Source organism: Mixophyes fleayi, chromosome 1 (assembly GCF_038048845.1).
Source record: "Mixophyes fleayi isolate aMixFle1 chromosome 1, aMixFle1.hap1, whole genome shotgun sequence".
Lineage (NCBI taxonomy): Eukaryota > Metazoa > Chordata > Amphibia > Anura > Limnodynastidae > Mixophyes > Mixophyes fleayi.
This window is the reverse complement of record NC_134402.1, coordinates 161,181,829-161,188,001: the sequence shown is the minus strand read 5'-3', so window position 1 is coordinate 161,188,001 and position 6,173 is coordinate 161,181,829. Positions and strand designations below refer to the sequence as shown.

The 6,173-nt window shown below is 43.5% G+C and overlaps 1 non-coding gene across 1 annotated transcript; it reads right to left on the bottom strand.

Moving 5' to 3' along the window:
* Nucleotides 1-3,387: 3,387 nt before the first annotated feature.
* Nucleotides 3,388-3,460, bottom strand: TRNAK-UUU (transfer RNA lysine (anticodon UUU)). Its single transcript has one exon. It is a non-coding gene; the product is annotated as a tRNA-Lys (tRNA).
* Nucleotides 3,461-6,173: the final 2,713 nt, after the last annotated feature.

The following is a 6,173-nucleotide window of genomic DNA, read 5'->3' as shown; positions in this document are numbered from 1 at the left end:
TCTGGTGTCAGTGTCTTCTCCCGCAGGAGATGCGTACAAGTGACATCATCATAAGTACTGCACACAATTCTGTCACTGATAAGCTTACTTGACAAGTCAACCTATTCATATTTCTTAGCTAATAGTTTCAATTAGAGATGAGCGGGCTCGGATTATCGTAATCCGAGTCCACCCGAACAGTGCGGATCCGACGGCGATCCGAGCACTGTTCGGGTATTTTCGGTGGGGAGAATGAGTGAAAGCGAGGCTGAGACTCCAAATTCCGCCGTCGGATTCTCGCGAGACTCGGATAGTATAAATTCCCCGCTTGCCGACGCCATCTTCAGTCAGGCTAAGAACAGGGAAGAGGGAGGTTGGATTTAGTAGTGGTGCTGTGTCCTGTCACTCTGTCCTGCTGAATCCAGTGGTGCTGTGCCCTGTGCTCTGTCCTGCTAAGTCCATTGTTATTAAAAACTTCTTAAAAAATTGTACAAATATTAAAAGAAAATAAATAAATAAATAAATAAATAAATTATAAAAAATTTTATAAAAAAGTTTAAAAAAAATTCTACTGCAATATATAAATACGTCCACTGTTCATGCAGTCCAGAAATATTAGTACTGCAATATATAAATACGTTCACTGTTCCTGTAGTCCAGAAATATTAGTACTGCAATATATAAATACGTTCACTGTTCCTGCAGTCCAGAAATATTAGTACTGCAATATATAAATACGTTCACTGTTCCTGTAGTCCAGAAATATTAGTACTGCAATATATAAATACGTTCACTGTTCCTGCAGTCCAGAAATATTAGTACTGCAATATATAAATACGTTCACTGTTCCTGTAGTCCAGAAATATTAGTACTGCAATATATAAATACGTTCACTGTTCCTGCAGTCCAGAAATATTAGTACCAGAGATTAAACTACGTTCACTGTTCCTGCAGTCCAGAAATATTAGTACCAGAGATTAAACTATGTTCACTGTTCCTGCAGTCCAGAAATATTAGTACCAGAGATTAAACTACGTTCACTGTTCCTGCAGTCCAGAAATATTAGTACCAGAGATTAAACTATAATGGAGTACAAAAATTTGGAGGATAAAGTAGGGAAAGATCAAGAACCACTTCCTCCTAATGCTGAAGCTGCTGCCACTAGTCATGACATAGACGATGAAATGCCATCAACGTCATCTGCCAAGGCCGATGCCCAATCTCCTAGTAGAGGGCATGTAAAATCCAAAAAGCCAAAGTTCACTAAAATTAGCAAAAAGAGAAAATTAAAATCATCTGAGGAGAAACGTAAACTTGCCAATATGCCATTTACGACATGGAGTGGCAAGGAACGGCTGAGGCCCTGGCCCGTGTTCATGACTAGTGGTTCAGCTTCACCCAAGGATCTAAGCCCTCCTCCTCCCCCCCCTCTAAAAAATTTAAGAGACTTAAGCTTTCATCAACAACACAGCAAACAACTCTGCCTTCTGGCATAGATTGCATCACAGATCCCCAAGGCGAGTCCAAGGGTGTTGGTGGTTGCGAAGCCTGACCTTCCCATCACTATACGGGAAGAGGTGGCTCCTTCCACCATTTGCAGTACGTCCTTTGCATATGCTGGAAGGATCACCCACAGTCCAGTTACAGATTTGGCTAATGAAGGTGTGAATGTTGTACACCGGGAGGAGGATATTGATGTAGCTGGCGCTGAGGAGGAACTTGACGAGAAGGATGCTGATGTGGTTATCTTAAATGAGGCACCAGGGGGGGAAACAGTTGTTGTCCATGGGATGAAAAAGCCCATCGTCATGCCGGGTCAGAAGACCAAAAAATCCACCTCTTCGGTCTGGAGTTATTTCTATCCCAATCCGGACAACAAATGTATGGCCATATGTACCTTATGTAAAGCTCAAATAAGCAGGGGTAAGGATCTTGGCCACCTAGGGACATCCTCCCTTATACGTCACCTGAAGAACCTTCATAATTCAGTGTTTAGTTCAGGACCTGTGGCTAGGACCGTCAGCAGTCCAGGGACACCTAAATCCCTTGGTCCTGTTGTATACACACCAGCAACACCCTCCTCATCAATTTCCTCCACAATCTCGATCAGAGATAGTCCTGCAGGCCATGTCACCGGCATGACTGAGTCCTCTTCAAACCGGGATTCTTCCGGAGGATCCTGCAGCGGTACGCCTACTACTGCCGCTGCTGCTGTTGCTGCTGGTAGTCAGTCATCTTCCCAGAGGGAAGTCGTAAAAACGCTACGTCTTTCACTAAACAGTTTAGCGTACAAAAGTCGTTTGCCATGAGCACAAAGTACGACAGTAGTCATCCTATGGCAAAGCGGATAACTGCGGCCGTAACAGCTATGTTGGTGTTAGACGTGCGTCCGGTGTCCGCCATCAGTGGAGTGGGATTTAGACGGTTGATGGAGGTATTTTGTCCCCGGTACCAAATCCCGTCGAGATTCCACTTCACTAGGCAGGCGATACCCGGGATGTACATAGAAGTACAAAAAAGTGTCCTCAGTGCTCTAAATAATGCGGTTGTACCCACTGTCCACTTAACCACGGACATGTGGACAAGTGGTTCAGGGAAACTAAGGACTATATGATTGTAACAGCCCACTGGGTAGATGCATCACCTTCCGCAGCAACAGCAGGAGCTGCATCAGTAGCAGCATCTCCACAATGGTGTATCACCGGTTTTAATAAGAGGCACAATGCTGACAACCTCTTAGAGAAACTGAGGGAAATAATCCCGCAGTGGCTTACCCCACTTACACTCTCCTGGGGATTTGTGGTGTCAGACAACGCCAGTAACATTGTGCGGGCATTACATATGGGCAATTTCCAGCACGTCCCATGTTTTGCCCACACAATAAATTTGGTGGTGCAGCATTACCTGAAGAGTGACAAGGGTGTGCAGGATATGCTTGCGGTGGCCCTCAAAATTGCTGGACACTTTCGGCATTCTGCCACTACATCAAAAAAGGCTGAACCTGCCCTGCCATCACCTCAAACAAGAGGTTGTGACGCGTTGAAACTCCACCCACTATATATGCTGCAGAGGATGAAGGAGCAGCAAAAGGCCATTCAAGCCTACACAGCCACCTACGACATAGGCAAAGGAGTGGGGATGCGCCTGAGTCAAGCGCAGTGTAGACTGATTTCCGTGTTGTGCAAGGTTCTCCAGCCGTTTGAACTTGCCACACGAGAAGTCAGTTCCGACACTGCCAGCTTGAGTCAGGTGATTTCCCTGATCAGGCTGTTGCAGAAGCAGCTGGAGAAAGTGAGGGAGGAGCTGATAAAGCATTGCGATTCCACAAAGCATATAGCTCTTGTGGATGAAGCCCTTCGTACGCTTTGCCAGGATCCGAGGGTGGTCACTCTTTTAAAAGAAATACACCGCCTGAACAGGGACTTGAACCCTGGACCCTCAGATTAAAAGTCTGATGCTCTACCGACTGAGCTATCCAGGCTCTCGTTTTATCTTTTACTCATCTGGAAAATGGGCAGTTCTGTAACCAATGCCAATTTAATCGTGGCCAATGTTCTGTAAAGTGTGAGCCGAAAGGCTTGGTTGGAAGGTCTCAGGATGCAAAAAGCTTTGATTGTCCCTTGGTTGAACATTTAGATCCCACCAAACTGTAAGTATTAATGCCCTTCAAGATTCAATTTCAACTATACTGCTTGGGGGATTAATTTGTTAGCTGTCTAATTTAATTACTATGTTGCTAACAAATGGGGATGAAGTTGGGTTAGATAGGAAATGAGGTGAAATGTCTAACCTTAATATACTTAGAATTTAATCTACAAGTAATATTTGCCTCGTAGCATTTTATTTAGATACTGCACCACTTTAAGTCCCACATAGCATCTCAAGTTTCTAGGAAATTATGTATTTGGATTGGACTGACCTGACTTGCACTTACAGATGTTCACTAATGTCCAGCTTTTATCAGTACATGACAGTGTAATGTAATCATACTGTGAATTTGTGAAATTGTAAGAGAAATTGACCAACTAAATCAATAAATCCACTCGCGATAAAAAAAAAAGTTTATTTCACCTTGGTTGATCATAGAGATCTTAGTACACTATAAGTATTCATACCCTTCAAGACTCAATTTCATCTGTACACTTAATTTACAGATGTACACTAATGTCATGCTTGTGTAATGGCATTATAATCCAGTCTGTCGAAGTCAGCAAATTGGATAAAGTCATTTCAATTAAAGTCTAGCAAACTTGGTTGTCTTTGTCTGAAAAGATGCGTACGGTACGCTATGTCGTACAAGGGCACGCTACGGCGTGAAAGGGCGTACGCATCCACTACACGTGGCAGCAACAGTAATTGGTCTTTTACCATACATTTGCACAAACACGCATACTTATAAAATAGTACACATTATTGGTAGTTGCAACACATAGTCAGTTATGTCGAAATATAGTAGTATTTATATGTTATATCAGAGTTACATGCATATTAGTGAAATACACAGAACGGGTTAAAGGAATAACATCATGAGTGGTATCATAATGAACCTTGTTACATATCCTACTGTTTGGTGCGCTCTGCGAGGGAATCGCAGAGTGCATACGCAAGTTATGAATGATAGGGAATTATGAACTACTTAAGAGTAAGGAATTCTGGCGGGAAGAGCAGAGCATACCCCCTGCAGAGATGACCCCCTCCTTTGGATTCCTTAGGATGAACCAGCCAATGATTGACGACCCCTTGGACATTCCTGAGACCCGGACCAATAGATGCAAGCCATACCATCTTCATTGTATTACTGTACTTGATTGTGTATATAAGCAGCAGCTTGTGATCCAGAGTGCAGACTTCTTGTCCCCAGACTTCAGGATTGAATGACTGCACTGGATCCAGAGCGCCTGCGTTAAGTAACGGCTGTATTTACTATTACATCGCTTGAGCATATTTTTTCAACTTATTGCGAATAAATATTTGTGCGTTGGAAACACAAATCGAGGTTCGACAATCGTTATTGGTTAGCGACAATACGCACATTACAATTTGGGGGCTCGTGAGCTTTGGAGGTTTCGTTGCCGATGATACGCAAGACCAACGGATTTCGGTTCCTCAACAAAGGGTGGAGACGCGTCATAAACGGGTAAGAACGCATGGTGTTCAAAACCTGAATTTTACTCTGTGTTGCGAAACCGAATGTCCGTTTTGCATTATCTAGGGCACGCTAACTAGAACCTAGGGACAAAAGAGAAAACTGTTTCTTTTTTCTGTCATTGTGCGTTTTAACTGTATTGCATTGTTTAGCGTATGTGTACTTCCTGCTGTGCGTACGCGAACTTCCGGTAAACTTGCCACGTGGTTAAACAATCGTGTTGATAGTTATTATACATGCATAGTATAATTACTTGTGAAAGCCTCTGAGACATTATTACTATTGTTGGGAACTTTTGATTTTCTGCGCAGAAAAGGTGTATAGTGTGTGATGTTGTAACGTAGATACACTGTTTTATTGTTGAGGTGCTCAGTTGCTGTCTGACGAGGCGGATTGCCCAACTGAAGGACGGTATACAGGGCAGGTATACCGAATGCGAAAACTGGGTTTTCGCAAAGCGCTACCAATAGATCGCAAGGTTTGCTAATAATTAGTATTGGTAGGCAGTGCGATCCGGTCGCACCGTTAGTGCGAATTGGTGAAGCAGCTAGGAGGAATTATACTGGAAAGGCAGGTTGATTGTATCGACTTTGCGCTCCCAGCGATAATAAACTCAGCAGATTTTGTGGTTTAGCCAGGGTATCGAGGAGCTGATAGCCCTTGGGGCCCACAGTGATATTTCTGTATTAGGGAAAAGCGAGTGAGCGCGGCTAAAGGAAATACGTTCACCGAGGATTATAGATCTCTAGCGGTGAGTATAGCAACAGAGTTGAAATTATTAGGTGGAAAGAACAGAGCATTGCGGTGTGTCTGTATTTCACAATAGGGAGTTTTAATGCAGAGGTACTGAATACTGTAAAAGATAGAATATGGTTGATCAAGTCAACGAAAAAGAGAAATAGACATAATGATTGTTTAAAATTGTGGCAAATGGAAGGTAACACGTTGCAGAGCAGCGAATGCAAACCGGAAATAGGCGTGGCGAAAAGCGCGCGCAAGGCGGATGTAACCATTGAGAAGCGTGACGAACTCAGCGCAAGCGCGCCCC